The 20,285-nt window shown below is 45.1% G+C and overlaps 1 protein-coding gene across 4 annotated transcripts in view; it reads left to right on the forward strand.

The window, feature by feature from the left end:
* The window catches only part of HRH2 (histamine receptor H2), a 221,692-nt gene that overhangs the window by 179,638 nt on the left and 21,769 nt on the right, over nucleotides 1-20,285 (forward strand). For 2 of the 4 annotated variants that reach the window (XR_012752737.1, XR_012752738.1), the window contains exon 3: nucleotides 15,076-15,236. The exons of the other annotated variants lie outside the window; for them this stretch is intronic. The gene's annotated coding sequence lies outside the window, so the exon portion shown is untranslated. The remainder of the gene's footprint in view (nucleotides 1-15,075; nucleotides 15,237-20,285) is intronic. 4 annotated transcript variants of the gene reach the window in all.

Raw genomic sequence — 20,285 nt, forward strand, 5'->3', positions numbered from 1 at the left:
TCTATCCCTCTGTAAGCTGTTGGCTACCGAAATGCTGCCTTTCCGCCTAGTGGACACACAGGATTTTAGAGACCTTATGTCTGTCGCTGTGCCCCAGTACCAGATGCCTAGTCGCCACTACTTCTCTAAGAAAGGTGTGCCCGCGCTACACCAGCATGTCGCACACAACATCACCGCTTCCTTGAGAAACTCTGTGTGTGAACGGGTGCATTTCACCACCGATACTTGGACCAGTAAGCATGGACAGGGACGTTACATGTCGCTGACTGGGCACTGGGTAACTATGGTGATAGATGGTGAAGGGTCTGCTGCACAAGTCTTGCCGTCCCCACGACTTGTGTGTCAATCCTCTGTCTGTCCAAGTTCCGCCACAGCTTCTGCATCCTCCACCTCATCTGGGTCCTCCACCTCCGCCCCAAGCCTGCCTGGTCAGGCCACCAGCGTTCTCACTGCGCAGAAGGAATCACGCACGCCTCATTACTATGCTGGCAGCCGAGCGCAACGGCATCAGGCGGTCTTTAGCTTGACATGTCTTGGTAATAAGAGTCACACAGCTGAGGAGTTGTGGTCAGCTCTGCGGTCCGAGTTTAATAAATGGTTGTCTCCACTCAACCTGCAGCCTGGTAAGGCCGTGTGCGACAATGCTGCAAACCTGGGTGCGGCCCTTCGCCTGGGCAAGGTGACACACGTACCTTGTATGGCTCACGTGTTGAACCTTGTCGTGCAGCAATTTTTAACACACTATCCCGGCCTAGATGGCCTTCTGAACAGGGCACGAAAACTGTCTGCTCACTTCCGGCGTTCAAGCGCCGCAGCTGAGCGACTTGCATCGCTCCAGAAGTCTTTCGGCCTGCCGGTTCATCGCCTGAAATGCGATGTGGCGACACGCTGGAATTCAACTCTACACATGTTACAGCGACTGTGGCAGCACCGCAGAGCCCTGGTGCAATACGTCATGACGTATAGCCTGGGCCAACGAGATGCAGAGGTGGGGCAGATCACCCTGATGGAGTGGTCTCAGATCAAGGACCTATGCACCCTTCTGCACAGTTTCGACATGGCGACGAATATGTTTAGCTCTGACAATGCCATTATCAGCATGACGATTCCAGTCATTTACATGCTGGAGCACACGCTAAACACTATTCGGAGTCAGGGGGTGGGACAACATGAAGGGGAGGAACTACAGGAGGATTCATATGTGCAAGGGACAACAACATCACCAAGATCCAGACGTTCATCATCACCAACGCAGCAGGCATGGGACCATGGGGAACAGGGATCGACAAGGGCGCATAGTAGCAGGCGAAATGTTGAGCAAGGTGCAGGAGAACATGAAGAAATGGAGGACGAACTGTCCATGGACATGGAAGACTCAGCGGATGAGGGAGACCTTGGTCAAATTTCAGTTGAAAGAGGTTGGGGGGAGATGTCAGAGGAAGAAAGAACGGTTAGCACCTCTATGCCACAAACACAGCGTGGACTTGGTCCGCATGGCTGCGCAAGACACATGAGTGCCTTCTTGTTGCACTACCTCCAACATGACAGTCGTATTGTCAAAATTAGAAGTGATGATGACTACTGGATTGCCACACTATTAGATCCCCGGTACAAGTCCAAATTTTGTGACATAATTCCAGCCATAGAAAGGGACGCACGTATGCAGGAGTATCAGCAGAAGCTGTTACTCGATCTTAGCTCGGCTTTTCCACCAAACAACCGTGCAGGTGCAGGGAGGGAATCTCCCAGTTGTAACTTGACAAACATGGGACGGTCTCGTCATCTTCACCAGTCTACCCGTACCAGTAGGACCGTATCTGGTGCCGGTAACAGCAATTTTATGGAATCTTTTCATAATTTTTTTAGACCCTCTTTTGCAAGGCCACCAGAGACAACAAGTCTGACACATACTCAACGGCTGGAGAGGATGATACAGGAGTATCTCCAAATGAACATCGATGCCATGACTTTGAAAATGGAGCCTTGCTCCTTTTGGGCTTCAAACATAGAAAAATGGCCAGAGCTCTCCAGTTACGCCTTGGAGATTTTGTCGTGTCCAGCTGCCAGCGTTGTCTCTGAACGTGTATTCAGTGCTGCTGGGTGTGTGCTGACAGATAAGCGCACGCGTCTGTCCAGTGACAATGTGGACAGACTGACGTTCATCAAAATGAACAAGTCATGGATCCAGAAGGAATTTACTACCCCTGTGTCATCCTGGGAAGAGTAAATGCTTGTGGATTTGGAATGTGCTTGATGCAAATCAAAACATCCTGTTTGCAACTAGGGCCCAAGTGCTGCCACTGATGGGGTGGGTGTCTGTGTGGCCCAATTTTTGGAAAAAAGGGAGACTCCGCTTGGAGTAACCCTTGCTTGCTGTGTTTTTAAAAGAAGCCAAGATGAACAGAGCTGGGATCAGGAAAGACTTTGCTACCTACCCCGGTGTCATCCTGGGGACGGATAAGAATGGCGTATTTTTGAATGTGCTTGATGCAAATCAAAACATCCTGTTTGCAACTAGGGCCCAAGTGCTGCCACTGATGGGGTGGGTGTCTGTGTGGCCCAATTTTTGGAAAAAAAGGGAGACTCCGCTTGGAGTAACCCTTGCTTACATTGTTTTTAAAAGAAGCCAAGATGAACAAGTCATGGATCAGCAAAGACTTTATCTACGTACCCCGGTGTCATCCTGGGGACGGATAAGAATGGCGTATTTTTGAATGTGCTTGATGCAAATCAAAACATCCTGTTTGCAACTAGGGCCCAAGTGCTGCCACTGATGGGGTGGGTGTCTGTGTGGCCCAATTTTTGGAAAAAAGGGAGACTCCGCTTGGAGTAACCCTTGCTTGCTGTGTTTTTAAAAGAAGCCAAGATGAACAGAGCTGGGATCAGGAAAGACTTTGCTACCTACCCCGGTGTCATCCTGGGGACGGATAAGAATGGCGTATTTTTGAATGTGCTTGATGCAAATCAAAACATCCTGTTTGCAACTAGGGCCCAAGTGCTGCCACTGATGGGGTGGGTGTCTGTGTGGCCCAATTTTTGGACAAAAGGGAGACTCCGCTTGGAGTAACCCTTGCTTGCTGTGTTTTTAAAAGAAGCCAAGATGAACAGAGCTGGGATCAGGAAAGACTTTGCTACCTACCCCGGTGTCATCCTGGGGACGGATAAGAATGGCGTATTTTTGAATGTGCTTGATGCAAATCAAAACATCCTGTTTGCAACTAGGGCCCAAGTGCTGCCACTGATGGGGTGGGTGTCTGTGTGGCCCAATTTTTGGAAAAAAAGGGAGACTCCGCTTGGAGTAACCCTTGCTTACATTGTTTTTAAAAGAAGCCAAGATGAACAAGTCATGGATCAGCAAAGACTTTATCTACGTACCCCGGTGTCATCCTGGGGACGGATAAGAATGGCGTATTTTTGAATGTGCTTGATGCAAATCAAAACATCCTGTTTGCAACTAGGGCCCAAGTGCTGCCACTGATGGGGTGGGTGTCTGTGTGGCCCAATTTTTGGAAAAAAGGGAGACTCCGCTTGGAGTAACCCTTGCTTGCTGTGTTTTTAAAAGAAGCCAAGATGAACAGAGCTGGGATCAGGAAAGACTTTGCTACCTACCCCGGTGTCATCCTGGGGACGGATAAGAATGGCGTATTTTTGAATGTGCTTGATGCAAATCAAAACATCCTGTTTGCAACTAGGGCCCAAGTGCTGCCACTGATGGGGTGGGTGTCTGTGTGGCCCAATTTTTGGAAAAAAAGGGAGACTCCGCTTGGAGTAACCCTTGCTTACATTGTTTTTAAAAGAAGCCAAGATGAACAAGTCATGGATCAGCAAAGACTTTATCTACGTACCCCGGTGTCATCCTGGGGACGGATAAGAATGGCGTATTTTTGAATGTGCTTGATGCAAATCAAAACATCCTGTTTGCAACTAGGGCCCAAGTGCTGCCACTGATGGGGTGGGTGTCTGTGTGGCCCAATTTTTGGAAAAAAGGGAGACTCCGCTTGGAGTAACCCTTGCTTGCTGTGTTTTTAAAAGAAGCCAAGATGAACAGAGCTGGGATCAGGAAAGACTTTGCTACCTACCCCGGTGTCATCCTGGGGACGGATAAGAATGGCGTATTTTTGAATGTGCTTGATGCAAATCTAGCTGTGAAGTGTACAACTGGGGCACAACTGCTGCCACTGAAGGGGTGGGTGTGTGTGGGCCCAATTTTTGGAAAAAAGGGAGACTCCGCTTGGAGTAACCCTTGCTTGCTGTGTTTTTAAAAGAAGCCAAGATGAACAGAGCTGGGATCAGGAAAGACATTGCTACCTACCCCGGTGTCATCCTGGGGACGGATAAGAATGGCGTATTTTTGAATGTGCTTGATGCAAATCAAAACATCCTGTTTGCAACTAGGGCCCAAGTGCTGCCACTGATGGGGTGGGTGTCTGTGTGGCCCAATTTTTGGAAAAAAGGGAGACTCCGCTTGGAGTAACCCTTGCTTGCTGTGTTTTTAAAAGAAGCCAAGATGAACAGAGCTGGGATCAGGAAAGACTTTGCTACCTACCCCGGTGTCATCCTGGGGACGGATAAGAATGGCGTATTTTTGAATGTGCTTGATGCAAATCAAAACATCCTGTTTGCAACTAGGGCCCAAGTGCTGCCACTGATGGGGTGGGTGTCTGTGTGGCCCAATTTTTGGAAAAAAAGGGAGACTCCGCTTGGAGTAACCCTTGCTTACATTGTTTTTAAAAGAAGCCAAGATGAACAAGTCATGGATCAGCAAAGACTTTATCTACGTACCCCGGTGTCATCCTGGGGACGGATAAGAATGGCGTATTTTTGAATGTGCTTGATGCAAATCAAAACATCCTGTTTGCAACTAGGGCCCAAGTGCTGCCACTGATGGGGTGGGTGTCTGTGTGGCCCAATTTTTGGAAAAAAGGGAGACTCCGCTTGGAGTAACCCTTGCTTGCTGTGTTTTTAAAAGAAGCCAAGATGAACAGAGCTGGGATCAGGAAAGACTTTGCTACCTACCCCGGTGTCATCCTGGGGACGGATAAGAATGGCGTATTTTTGAATGTGCTTGATGCAAATCTAGCTGTGAAGTGTACAACTGGGGCACAACTGCTGCCACTGAAGGGGTGGGTGTGTGTGGGCCCAATTTTTGGAAAAAAGGGAGACTCCGCTTGGAGTAACCCTTGCTTGCTGTGTTTTTAAAAGAAGCCAAGATGAACAGAGCTGGGATCAGGAAAGACTTTGCTACCTACCCCGGTGTCATCCTGGGGACGGATAAGAATGGCGTATTTTTGAATGTGCTTGATGCAAATCTAGCTGTGAAGTGTACAACTGGGGCACAACTGCTGCCACTGAAGGGGTGGGTGTGTGTGGGCCCAATTTTTGGAAAAAAGGGAGACTCCGCTTGGAGTAACCCTTGCTTGCTGTGTTTTTAAAAGAAGCCAAGATGAACAGAGCTGGGATCAGGAAAGACTTTGCTACCTACCCCGGTGTCATCCTGGGGACGGATAAGAATGGCGTATTTTTGAATGTGCTTGATGCAAATCAAAACATCCTGTTTGCAACTAGGGCCCAAGTGCTGCCACTGATGGGGTGGGTGTCTGTGTGGCCCAATTTTTGGAAAAAAGGGAGACTCCGCTTGGAGTAACCCTTGCTTGCTGTGTTTTTAAAAGAAGCCAAGATGAACAGAGCTGGGATCAGGAAAGACTTTGCTACCTACCCCGGTGTCATCCTGGGGACGGATAAGAATGGCGTATTTTTGAATGTGCTTGATGCAAATCAAAACATCCTGTTTGCAACTAGGGCCCAAGTGCTGCCACTGATGGGGTGGGTGTCTGTGTGGCCCAATTTTTGGAAAAAAAGGGAGACTCCGCTTGGAGTAACCCTTGCTTACATTGTTTTTAAAAGAAGCCAAGATGAACAAGTCATGGATCAGCAAAGACTTTATCTACGTACCCCGGTGTCATCCTGGGGACGGATAAGAATGGCGTATTTTTGAATGTGCTTGATGCAAATCAAAACATCCTGTTTGCAACTAGGGCCCAAGTGCTGCCACTGATGGGGTGGGTGTCTGTGTGGCCCAATTTTTGGAAAAAAGGGAGACTCCGCTTGGAGTAACCCTTGCTTGCTGTGTTTTTAAAAGAAGCCAAGATGAACAGAGCTGGGATCAGGAAAGACTTTGCTACCTACCCCGGTGTCATCCTGGGGACGGATAAGAATGGCGTATTTTTGAATGTGCTTGATGTAAATCAAAACATCCTGTTTGCAACTAGGGCCCAAGTGCTGCCACTGATGGGGTGGGTGTCTGTGTGGCCCAATTTTTGGAAAAAAGGGAGACTCCGCTTGGAGTAACCCTTGCTTGCTGTGTTTTTAAAAGAAGCCAAGATGAACAGAGCTGGGATCAGGAAAGACTTTGCTACCTACCCCGGTGTCATCCTGGGGACGGATAAGAATGGCGTATTTTTGAATGTGCTTGATGCAAATCTAGCTGTGAAGTGTACAACTGGGGCACAACTGCTGCCACTGAAGGGGTGGGTGTGTGTGGGCCCAATTTTTGGAAAAAAGGGAGACTCCGCTTGGAGTAACCCTTGCTTGCTGTGTTTTTAAAAGAAGCCAAGATGAACAGAGCTGGGATCAGGAAAGACTTTGCTACCTACCCCGGTGTCATCCTGGGGACGGATAAGAATGGCGTATTTTTGAATGTGCTTGATGCAAATCTAGCTGTGAAGTGTACAACTGGGGCACAACTGCTGCCACTGAAGGGGTGGGTGTGTGTGGGCCCAATTTTTGGAAAAAAGGGAGACTCCGCTTGGAGTAACCCTTGCTTGCTGTGTTTTTAAAAGAAGCCAAGATGAACAGAGCTGGGATCAGGAAAGACTTTGCTACCTACCCCGGTGTCATCCTGGGGACGGATAAGAATGGCGTATTTTTGAATGTGCTTGATGCAAATCAAAACATCCTGTTTGCAACTAGGGCCCAAGTGCTGCCACTGATGGGGTGGGTGTCTGTGTGGCCCAATTTTTGGAAAAAAGGGAGACTCCGCTTGGAGTAACCCTTGCTTGCTGTGTTTTTAAAAGAAGCCAAGATGAACAGAGCTGGGATCAGGAAAGACTTTGCTACCTACCCCGGTGTCATCCTGGGGACGGATAAGAATGGCGTATTTTTGAATGTGCTTGATGCAAATCAAAACATCCTGTTTGCAACTAGGGCCCAAGTGCTGCCACTGATGGGGTGGGTGTCTGTGTGGCCCAATTTTTGGAAAAAAAGGGAGACTCCGCTTGGAGTAACCCTTGCTACATTGTTTTTAAAAGAAGCCAAGATGAACAAGTCATGGATCAGCAAAGACTTTATCTACGTACCCCGGTGTCATCCTGGGGACGGATAAGAATGGCGTATTTTTGAATGTGCTTGATGCAAATCAAAACATCCTGTTTGCAACTAGGGCCCAAGTGCTGCCACTGATGGGGTGGGTGTCTGTGTGGCCCAATTTTTGGAAAAAAGGGAGACTCCGCTTGGAGTAACCCTTGCTTGCTGTGTTTTTAAAAGAAGCCAAGATGAACAGAGCTGGGATCAGGAAAGACTTTGCTACCTACCCCGGTGTCATCCTGGGGACGGATAAGAATGGCGTATTTTTGAATGTGCTTGATGCAAATGTAGCTGTGAAGTGTACAACTGGGGCACAAGTGCTGCCACTGAAGGGGTGGGTGTGTGTGTGGCCCAATTTTTGGAAAAAAGGGAGACTCCGCTTGGAGTCACCTTGCGGTGTTTTACATGATTTTAGAAGGGCGTGCCATGCCTATATCTGTGTGTCCTCCTCTTTTTCCTTGTCCAGCTGTTTTGTTTTCGCATGAGTATATGTCCTTGTCACTTTCCAATGTGTTTGAGTTGTTTGTCACCTTTAGGACACCTTTGAGGGTGTTTTCTAGGTGTTTTTCTGTGTTTGTGATTGCCTGCCATTGTTTCCTATGCAGTTCGAGTTCGGTTCGTCGAACGTTCGACGAACCGAACTCGAACGGGAGGTCCGTTCGGCGAACCAACCTCGAGCCGAACCGCGACCGGTTCGCTCATCTCTAAACGGCACATGATCCAAGGCACACCACATCCTCTGTAAAACATGGTGGAGGCAACGTGATGGCATGGGTATGCATGGCTTTCAAGGGCACTGGGTCACTTGTGTTTATTGATGACATAACAGCAGACAAGAGTATCCGGATGAATTCTGAAGTGTACCAGGATATAATTTCAGCCCAGATTCAGCCAAATGCCGCAAAGTTGATCGGACGGCGCTTCTTAGTACAGATGGACAATGACCCCAAGCATACAGCCAAAGCTACCCAGGAGTTCATGAGTGCAAAAAAGTGGAACATTCTGCAATGGCCAAGTCAATCACCAGATCTTAACCCAATTGAGCATGCATTTCACTTGCTCAAATCCAGACTTAAGACAGAAAGACCCACAAACAAGCAAGACCTGAAGGCTGCGGCTGTAAAGGCCTGGCAAAGCATTAAGAAGGAGGAAACCCAGCGTTAGGTGATGTCCATGGGTTCCAGACTTAAGGCAGTGATTGCCTCCAACAGATTCGCAACAAAATATTGAAAATAAAAATATTTTGTTTGGGTTTGGTTTATTTGTCCAATTACTTTTGACCTCCTAAAATGTGGAGTGTTTGTAAAGAAATGTGTACAATTCCTACAATTTCTATCAGATATTTTTGTTCAAACCTTCAAATTAAACGTTACAATCTGCACTTGAATTCTGTTGTAGAGGTTTCATTTCAAATCCAATGTGGTGGCATGCAGAGCCCAACTCGCGAAAATTGTGTCACTGTCCAAATATTTCTGGACCTAACTGTAGCAACGATAAGGTGAGTATTTTTGCTCGTTAACAGTCGTTCGGACGTGTCACACGCTACAACATCTCTAACGATGCAGGATGTGCGTCGCGAATTCCGTGACCCCGACGACATATCATTAGATATATCGTAGCATGTAACGCCGACTTTATCAGACCAAGAAAACAATCACAGCATGCTGTGGGTGGAATCCGATTCATTTTCACTCGCACCCATACAAGTCTATGGGTGTGAGAGAAATATCGCACTGCACTCGCATTACACCGGTGTAATGAGAGTGCAGTGTGAGAATCACATCAGCTGATATTGGAGGAGATAGGGAGATTAGTCCCTCCCTCTCCTCCGCAGCGCTCGCCCTGTCCTCCATGGCTGTGCTGTGATCATAGGATCACATCACAGTGGTATGACACTCACATAATACTCGGCTTACACTCCAGCAGAATGGGAGCCGAGTGTCATGTGATTCACCACAGTAATGCCTGTGTGGCCGCAGCCTTACCATCTCAGTCCTGTTGGCAATTACTCTACTTCTAATTCTGAAATCCTTCTTTAAATCCTTTAATACCTAGCCAATTTTTTTTTTTACACTTTTCGTTTTACTTCATCATCTACCAAGAGCCATAACTTTAACATTTACAACTGACATAGCCACATGAGGACTTGTTATTCTGCAAGATGAGTTGTAGTGTTGATTGATGCCACTTATCTTGCAATATAATGATTTGTAAAACAGTACAGTGAAATTGTGAAAAAACTGCAATTGCGTCACTATTTTTGTGCATTGCTTTGTTTTCTACTCAATGCAATACCAAACTTGTGTAGTTTTTTTATTTGGGTTCTGAAAAAAAATCAGAAATTTAAAAAACAAACAAATTTGGTTTGTGTCACCATATTCTGGGAACTGTAATTCATTTTAACTGTTGCATTGATAAAACAGTGTAGAGGCTTTGTTTTGGTGGGACAAGCTGATGTTTTTACTGATGCAATTTTCATGTACACACTATATTACATTTTGAGAACTTTTTATTTCATCATTTTGTGCAGCTGGGACCAAAAAATGTAAATTCTGGCAATTTTTTATTTTGGTTTTTTTTTGGCATTTAGATTAAAGGTGTTGTCTCATGAACAAAGTACACTTTATTGAATAGAACTTAGGTAGGTCTCCGCCACTCTGAGTATCATAATCCAATCAATGACATATGAACTCAACAGCAGCCAGACTCCTACCTCACTGATTTGATTTATGATGGGCTCAGGGTTCAGGCAACTTGAACTTCTAATCATCTGATCACTTGTTCTGCAACTATATGAAAGTACAGCTAATTTGATTTTTCATTTTAAACCCTAGATTGTGACTTGGTTTCACAAGAGTACAAACAATGCAGTTATGGGAACTTCAGCAAATGCTTGGCACCATGTCAACTCATTTGCCTCCACTATTATAGGGGCCCAGAACAACACGGCTCTGTTATTGTGCATCATAATTGTTACCGTCAGTGATTTAAGGGGTTAATAACATTTGATTGCCACTTTTACAGGCAGATGCTGGCTGTATAACACAGTCAGTATTTGTCAGATATGGTGCAGATTCAGCTTCTTATCCCGTGTTATACGTACTTTCTTAACATCCATCTAAGGTTTGAGTGATATCCATGATAAAAATTGTACAACTGATTTGATGTGAGGAAGCCCTAAGGGGTGCTTTGCACGCTGCGACATCGCAAGCCGATGCTGCGATGCCGAGCGCAATAGTCCCCGCCCCGTCGCAGCTGCGATATCATTGTGATAGCTGCCGTAGCGAATATTATCGCAACGGCTGCTTCGCATACACTCACCTGCCCTGTGACGTCGCTCTGGCCGGCAAACTGCCTCTTTATTAAGGGGGCGGGTCGTGCGGCGTCACTGCGACGTCACACGGCAGGCGGCCAATAGGAGCGGAGGGGCGGAGATGAGCGGGATGTAAACATACCGCCCACCTCCTTCCTTCCGCATAGCCGACGGGAGCCGCGGTGACGCAGGTAGGAGATGTTCCTCGCAGCTGCGGCTTTACACACCGATGTGTGCTGCCGCAGGAGCGAGGAACAACATCGGACTGTCGCGTCAGCGTAATTATGGAATTCGCCGACGCTACACCGATGATACGATTATGACGCTTTTGCGCTCATTAATTGTATCGTCTAGGATTTACACACTACGATGTCGAGAGCGATGCAGGAAGTGCGTAACTTTCAACATGACCCCTCCGACATCGCACCTGCGATGTCGTAGTGTGCAAAGTACCCCTAAGACTCATACACCAATCTGAAACATCCCTGTTTACATAGTATAGTAAAGTCCAAATTTTGCACTGAATTGATGTGGTTATTGTATGGAAATCTAAAAGCCTGAATCCAAAGTTGCCTTAGCTAATGAAGCTTTAATTTGTTTTTGCAGATATAGATAAGTGAAATAGGTATTGAACACATCACCAATTTTGTAAGTATGTATATTTTGAAAAGTAATATTGACATGAATTTCTCAACAGATGTCAGAAGCAACCCATCCATCCACCCAGGTAAATAAAATTGAGCCATAGATATCCATAAATTAAGTTATATGTAATAATAATGAGAAGTAACACGGAACACATGAAGAAAGACAGCTGCAAAAAGCCTTGAAAAGTCATGAGACCAGCTGAAAACTATTAGTTATTAGAAAGCAATCCTGCCACTTAGTGAAAAATAATATCAGCTGGTTCAACTGATGGGCCATAGAAAGGTGTTTCATTACTAAGTTGCCACACAAGAAACATCTCATGATGGGAAAAGCCAGTGAGCTGTCTGAAGACCTTGGCAACCTTTTTTTGTAAAATATGCTGGTGGCATTGGTTTCAGAAGAATTTCTAAGCTACTGAATGTTCTAGTGAGCACTGTTGGGCCAACAATCTGGAGGGGGAAATAACATAATCTCACCATAAACCAGCCGTTACAAGGTGCTTCCCACAAGATTTCAGACAGAGAAGTGAAAATAATTATCAGAAGAATTGTCTATGAGCTACAAACCACCTGTGAAGAGCTACAGAATGACTTGGAATCAGCAAGTACAATTGTTTCAAAGAAAACAATAGGTAGTACACTCAATCTCCATGGCATGTATGTATGCTAACCACACAAGTCTACATTGCTGAACAATAAGCATATTCAAGTGTGTTTAAAGTTTGCTCAAAACATTTATGTAACATCTTTTCTGCAGCTAGGTGGCACAAAACTGTTGTTGTGGGTGATGCTTGATATAACAATCCAAACTTATTCCTGGGACTTGTGCTTCTGGCCAGTCTGGAAGCTATGGTGTTAATCTTGTGTTTTTTATTTCTTTATGCTATTAGTACTAGGTGGAGCTATTCTATATAATCCCCAGAGACCCAGGTCCCACTACCAGTCAATAGAAATTTTATCCTGGCTTGAGCCTTTGTCATCAGCTTTTGTATTTTGGCCTGATTTTCCAGTTCATTAACATTGGCTTTACATTTGACTTCCAGCTTGGTGTTGATTCTGTTCCTGACGTGACCTCCTGGATCTGACCCAGCTTTCTGACTATTCTTCCTGCCAGCTTGTGCCACCGAATGGCAGCTAATTCAGTGTATCTTACCCAGATACTTTGTTTAAGTCCAGATCACTGTATGTGGGTTAAAGGGTGAAGGCTAGGGCAACCCTTCTGTCTGGGAAACTGAGTAGCTTGTACCAAGCCTACTTGTGGTAGCCATTTGGAGCTGCTAGGTGACTATTAACTTGAGTGACAACTTACATAAGCCTGTGAAATACTGGGAGAATATAGCTTGGTCAGATGAGACCAAAATTGAACTCGTTGGATGTCATAATACATACCATGTTTGGAGGCCTTTAACACCATACCAACAGTGAAGATTGGAGATGGGGCAGTTTTTCAGCGTATAGTACTGGCAAACTTCATAGAACTGAAGGGAGGATGAATGGACAATTGTACAGAAACATTCTTGATAAAAATCTGCTGAGGTCTACCAGGTTGAGGAAGATGAAATGAGGATGGATATTTGAACAAGAAAATGTTCCCAAACACACAACCAAGGAAACTCTCAATTTGTTTCAGAGGAAGAAAATATAGCTGCGAAAATGTCCCAGCCAATCATTTCACCTGAATGCAATAGAAAATTTATGGATGCAATTAAAGCTCAGACTTCAAAGATGGACCCACAGAGCCTTCAGAATTTGATGACTGTTTGTCTGGAATAATGGGCCAAAATCACATCTGAGCAATGCATGTGACTAGTTTCTCCATACAAGAAGTGTCTTGATTATGTCATCACCAACCAAAGCTTTTGTACGATGTATTAAATACATTTCAGTAAGCATGTTCATGTTACTTTTTCCCTGTGTCATTTCTCATTATTACACATCATTAAAGTTATGACCATCTGTGGTTTGATTTCTTTGCCTGTGTTCATTGGATGAATTGTTACCAACATATGATGACAAATTCATGTCATTAGCACCTTTAGAAATAAATATACGTAGAAAATTGGTGATGTGTTCAATACTTTTTACATCTGCTGTAACTTGAGGTAGGCTCTGTATTGTGTTTGAAACCGAAATATTCCTATAACTCTGTGGATGAATAATAAAATGTGTTTACTTGAGGTCTGAATGTTGTCTTTTTTCACTTTTCCTTGGATTACAATTGTGTGGACAACTAGTTAATTGTGTTTAGGCATGCACCCATATTATTTTCTACCAATGCTGCTTTCATTTTTGAGTATGCTTTCTAAGTAGAAATGAGCGAAATTGTTAAAAAAAAGGTTTGCCAGTCTCAAATTCGGCAGAAGCCGTGTTTCATTTGGCTAGGGATCTGATTCACAAACATTTTTCTCAAAAAAATGGTATAGTTTGGCTTTATTCGGTAACTATTCTCGTTTACACTGTTGCAGAAACCATCCTCTTCCAGCCTCATTACAGCCATGTCAAGGATTGTCATGGCTGTGATTGTCCAGGGAAATCACTGTACAAGAAACCCCAAAACAAAACATGAAGCAAACTGGTTAAAGAGGGACATACTTACCAGTCTCCAAGTGGCTGAAACACTACTTCCAGGGGAGCTCATTATCCCACATGAATATTCATGCTTTCCCTGTCTGTGATTGGCTGCAGTCAGACTGTCGGCATGCCAGCATCTCTGATTGGTTGCCCTCACAGTAGCTCTCTGTCTGCCCAATTGAAGTATAAAAATAAATAAATAAATAAAATGGTGCCCAGCTCCCATATATTGATACCCAGCACAGAGAACGCATACGGCTACAGGCCGCAGTACTCAGCTGTGCACAATAGCTTGGCTTCAATCAATATCACTTCAAAACCGCATCACATTTAGATGTGTTTTATTACCAGAAAATGCAGAATGGTGCAGTAATTTGGTTTATAAATTTCAGCACCAAGTCTGCATCTCTTGGCAAAAAACGCAGGGATCTGGTGCAAACATTTCAGCACTAAATGTGTATCTTCTGGCAGAAAACTTCACCCAAATGGTGTCAAAACTGTTTTTGTGCGTTTTTTTGCCAGGAGATGCAGATTTGGTGCTGAAATTTATACACCATATTCCTACACCAAATCTGCATGTTAATTTGATACACAGCCAGATAAGCACACGGCTTGAGGCTGAAGCCTGGGTATCAACTTACAGGGGAACCTAAGACAATTTTTATTTATTTATTTATTTTTACTCTCCATTAGGTGACCCAGACAGCGTGTGTGATTCCATCCAATCACAGACGTTGTCACACAGGGTGGCAGCGCGGACTGACTGCAGCCAATCAGAGACATCGTGAGAAGTGAATATGTATGAGGGTTAAGGATCTGGAAGCAATGTGACAGCTACACAGGAAACTCGGTGAGTATAACTGTCCTGCTTTATTCATTATTTTCTTTTGGCAGTTCCCCTAGCACATACTAAAATCAGCCCTCCTAGCCCTTACTAACACTTGTTTTGCCTCACATTGAATTCAGTGGTGTTCGGATATGATCGTTGAACTGTTTGGTGAAGACTTGGAAAGTAGGCACTAGGCAAACCCAAACTGAACTGACCCTTGTTAGTTTCGTTCATCTCTATTTATAAGGTACAATTTAATAATAGCAAATATTGTTAGTATGTTGAGTTTAAAAATGATCAATGTTCATCGGCACTGATGCATATTTTTTTTTTTATAATTTAACCCTTTCCAGCTCAGGACCATAGGTTACTCATCATTCTTGATTTGTAACCGTATACAAGGCCCACCACCATGACCTTAAACTTCAGAGTACATTATGCCGAATCCAGATGAATCAGTGGACTAGGTCGAATATTCCAGGAGATGACTAAAATATGGTCAAGAGCACATTGGGTGAGTGTGGATCTTTCTTCCATTGTCATTGAACCTGGAAAGGGTTAAACTGAATGCTCGTATGATCACAATTTATTATTACAAATATTATCATCAAGAATTTTTACATTGCATTTAGTTGTTTTTTTCAATGTCCTTATCCAAATTAAAAAAAGATCTTTGAAGAAATCATGAAATCAGGTGACACTTCTCCACATTTATCTCATTATCAGCACAGGCAGGATTTAATAAAAGGTAAAGGAACATTTATGTCGCGGGCGGAGGAGGGGACGCTGCGCTCTCCCACTGCTCGGGTCAGGCCGCTGCCGCTGCGGCTGCTGCTGCTCGGTGGTGGCTCGAGCGGTGGGCCGGATCCCGGGGACTCGAGCGGCGCTCCTCGCCCGTGAGTGAAAAGGGTGGGGATTGGATTGTGGGGATTTGGTTATTGTCCATGACGCCACCCACGGTTGTGGTGATATTGGTGACACCACCTCTGCTCTGGACGGGGATCACGGGAGCGATGACTGGGAGCAGCCTGGATGTTAGTTCTCCCCTCCATGGGTAGGAGGTTGGTTGTCCCGGGGCCCGCTGATGGGGTAGGGATGGATGGCAGGCGGGTTACGGGGCCTGGCGAGGTGCAGGGTCGTGGGGGCAGCGCTGTGCCGCACAGCACGGTGGTACTCACTCAGCCAATGATGAGGACACAGTTCTCGGTAAAACACAGACGGCTGCGGTGTTTCTCCTCCCGGCAGGTTGATGGTGACTGCCTTTCCCTGCACCTGTGTAACGTGTACGGTTCCAATGGGTTCCCACCGGTAACCCGCTCCACAGCTTGGATGGGTGCTGAAGGAGCCCCTTTTGCCCGCAGGCTCTGGCCCTGGGAACTTTAGCCTTGGCGGTGACTGTGTTTCCCTCTCTCGGTTGGACAGTTGCCTTCTGACGGGACTTGGCTGCTGGAAAACCCAGGAGGTTCCCTTCGCTAACGGATTTGGCAAATTCACAGCGACTCCTAGCCTTGCCGGGGTCCGTAAGCCCCTGCCGGATGGTGCTGGCTTCTCTTTGCGTACCGGTCCGGTACTGCCGGGCCACCGCCCGTCCACGGTCCTTACGGTTAGCTCCAATAGGCCACTCCTGCAGACGGTCACCACCGTCTGCCAACCTTGCTGATCCGTCCGGGCCGCACACCCGGACCAACTTCTGCTGCTCAACTGCTACTTCCCTCCTTCCACTTTCACTTCCAACACTCAACTCCTTACTTTTCCCGCCTCTGACTGTGAACTCCTCGGTGGGCGGGGCCAACTGCCTGGCCCACCCCCCTGGAGTGGACATCAGCCCCTGGAGGAAGGCAACAAGGGTTTTTGTCTGACTTCGGTGTGCCTGACCGGGAGTGTGGCGTGTGTTGGTGTTGTGCTTGTGACGTCCTGGCTTGTTCAGGGCGCCACATTTACACTGAAAGAAAATCACAAAGAAGCTTGGGTTGCCAGATGTCAAGAAATTCCAATACAATCTGTAAATATAGGCCACTTTTTTGCCCTGTGAATAAGCAAAATTTAAGGCCTCCAGTTTTTGAAGCTGAAGAAACTTTATGTAAATTATTTTGACTTAATTATCATCATTTTAAAACTCACTGTGAATGCAGCTGATGCCTTCTGATTAGAATTATGGGTTGTAGACATGGATCACTTACACCAAATTATTATGCAAATTGGATTTAGGTGTCAAAAAGATAATTTTTTTTGTTTTTCAAATAAACTCCTGGATGTTAGTGTCTAAGGGCTCGAAAATCAATCTCAAACACCTGTGATTTTTAGTTTTCCAGGTGAGCCCAATTAAAAGGACATTTCACATTATTAACCATGGCACTAGTTTCAAGAAGTATAGGAAAGATAAAGTATCTCTCTGCAGCCGAAAAGCGTCAAATACTGCAGTGCCTTGGACAAGGTATGAAAACATTAGATATTTCATGAAAACTTAAGCATGATCATTGTACTGTGAAGACATTTGTGGCTGATACGCAGCACAAACAGATGTGTAGAGATAAAGGCATAATGAGGAAGGTTTCTTCCAGACAAATTCATATGATTAGGAAAGCACCTGCAAAAATGCCTTTTCAAAGTGACAGCAGGTATTTGAAGCTACGTTTGCCTCTGGAGTCCCACAAACGTCCAGATGTAGGATCATCCAGAGGCTTGCGGTTATCACAAGCACAAATAGTTGCAGTGGACCTGGACATACATGAAGCCTAATGGTAAAAGTCTTGTTTGCTGATGAGTCCTGGATGGTCCAGATGGATGAAGTAGTCGATCTTTGGTGATTGGTCACCATGTCCTAAGAAGGCTGCGTTATCAGAAAGAGGTGGTAGAGTCACTTAATAGGCCAGAATCATAAGTAGGGAGGTGGTACACCCCTATAGGGTCACTGAAAGTGTGAAAATGACCTTGGCAAAGGATATGGCATCTTCATGCAAGACAATGCATCATCTTATGAGTCATTGGCAGCTTTTGGCATAAAAGGAGGGATACTTATGGTTGGTCCACCAGCCTTCACTGACCTCAACGCTTTTTAAGAGCCCTTGGCATATCGTCAAGCAAAAGATCTATCAGAGTGGGAGGCAGTTCACATCAAAATAGTAGGTCTGAGGCTATCCAAAACTCAAGTTCAAAGAATGTAAGGTGATATCAAAGAATGGGTCAGTTTTACCATGTAACTTGGCCTGCAAAGATGTTTTTGATGTGAAAAACTTTTGATTTCAGTAAATGTGACCTGTTAATGCTGTAAATTGAACAAATTACCATTTTCAGTTCTTTACAACCTATAAAATGTTTGGAAATTCGGTTGTGCGTAACAATTTGGAACAATGCATTTTTATTTTTTATTTTCTTGCTTTAAGAAAAAAAATACTGCTATCATTGGGCGATTTGTCCAATAAAATTAAATTTATACTCTAATGGTTGATGATTTAAACAAGATACTCAGTTGTATAACTATTTAAGAAAATCTGTGAAAAATAGCTATATTATAAACATAATAATGTATTACAGTTTTCCAATATGTCTGTAAAAATATTGTCTTAAAGTGATTTTTTGATTAGCTGTCCAGAAAAAAATAAAATGTCAAGTAGGTAACCCAGGACGAGTGTGGTTAAAAATGCTTGTAACAATCTTCTGATCCTAGATAAACGAGCAAAATGCTTGTTCATCTGGTGAAATGAATTATATGCAGCATAAAAGATAACATTTCTTGTGTTTTGTGTTAAAAAAGTGAGTACACCCCTAAGTCAAAATAACCAAATTCTGTCCAAAGTGTCAATATTTTGTGTGGCCACCATTATTTTCAAGCACTGCCGTTATTCTCTTGGGCATGGAGTTCACTAGAGCAGAAATCGCTGGATCCTTTTCCACTCCTCTATGTCGACATCATGGAGCTGGTGGATGTTAGAGACCTTGGGCTCTTCCATCTTCTGTTGAGGATGTCCCATAGATGCTCAATAGGGTTTAGGTTTGGAGACATGCTGGCCAGTCCAGCACCTTTACTCTCAGTTTTTTTTAGCAAGGCAGTGGTCATCTTAGAGGTGTGCTTTGGGTCATAATCATGTTGGAAAATGTAGGGAGGGATTCATGTTCTGCTTCAGTATGTCACAGTACATATTGGCATCCAGGGTTCCCTCAATGAACTTTAGCTTCTCACAGCCGGCAGCACTCATGCAGCCCCAAACCATGACACTCCCACAACCATGCCTGACTGCATGCACGACACACTTGTCTTCGTAATCCTCACCTGGTTGTTGCCACAAACACTTGACACCATCTGAACCAAATAACTTTATCTTGGTCTCATCAGGACATGGTTCCTGTAATCCATGTCCTTAGTCTGCTTATAACCAGCAAACTATTAGTGGGCTTTCTTGTGCATCATCTTTATAAACGGCTTCTTGTCTCGTCCCCACCGGAGTCCGCTATTGCGACTTCTGCTCCGATCGCCAGACGACGCCATGTTCCCACCATGGATAGTGCTCGTGATGGGAGAGGAGTCGGTGCCCGTGGCTCTGCGGAGCACAGGCTCTGCTCATCCACTAGGCTGGGTTTCCCTGGAACCTGCAGTACCACTGGCTGACTGTAGGTAGCGTGTGTCTTCCAGCTGAAGCTGCCAACATTCACCTGCAGCCAATGGGAAGACACCACACCCTTCTTATTCCCCCTCCTGTCACATGACCACTGCCAGAGATAGTTCTGTACTTCTGGCTCATGTGCTGTTTGTATGTTGATGCCTGTGCGCTGACCTTTGCTTGTTGTTTGACTACCCTCCTGCCTGTCGTTTTTGTACCTTGCTGCCAGTTCCGGATTTGACCTCTGCTTTGTCTCCTCACTACGCCCTTGCCTGCCAATTCTGTTCCTGTTTAGCATCCCCTGGTTTTTTTACCCTGCCTGACGACCACGGACTACAGATTACCACAGGTAGTGATCTCTGGGGCTCTGTGTAATTCCAAATCCCTGTATAGGGGTTAAAGGGTTGCAGAGTTCTTGGGGTCCTGCTTTGTGAGCGGCTTTTCTCTAGACTCCCCTTACAGCCAGTCTGAGTCTGTGGCTCCAATCAGGCATTACACTTCTTTCTGTGATGACAGCCATGCAGATCAATTTGATGCAGTGTGCAGTTTATGGTCTGAGCACTGACAGATGGACCCCAACCCCTGTAACCTCCGCAGCGGTGCTGGCAGCACTCATACAACTGTTTTGAAAAAAATGACCTCTTGATATGACACTGAGCACATGCACTCAACTTCATTGATCGACCATGGCGAGGCCTGTTCTGAGTGGAACCTACCATATTAAACCACTGTATGGTCTTGGCCTCCATGCTGCAGCTCAATTTCCAGGTGTTTTCAATCTTCTTATAGCCTCGGCCCTCTTTATGTAGAGGAACAATTATTTTTTTCAAATCCACAGAGAATTCTTTGCCATGAGGTGCCATGTTGAACTTCCAGTGACCAGTATGAGAGAGTGTGTGAGCAATAACACCAAATTTACCAAACCTGCTCCCCATTCACACATAAAAACTTGTAACACGAATATG

Source organism: Anomaloglossus baeobatrachus, chromosome 4 (genome assembly GCF_048569485.1).
Source record: "Anomaloglossus baeobatrachus isolate aAnoBae1 chromosome 4, aAnoBae1.hap1, whole genome shotgun sequence".
NCBI classification, from domain to species: domain Eukaryota; kingdom Metazoa; phylum Chordata; class Amphibia; order Anura; family Aromobatidae; genus Anomaloglossus; species Anomaloglossus baeobatrachus.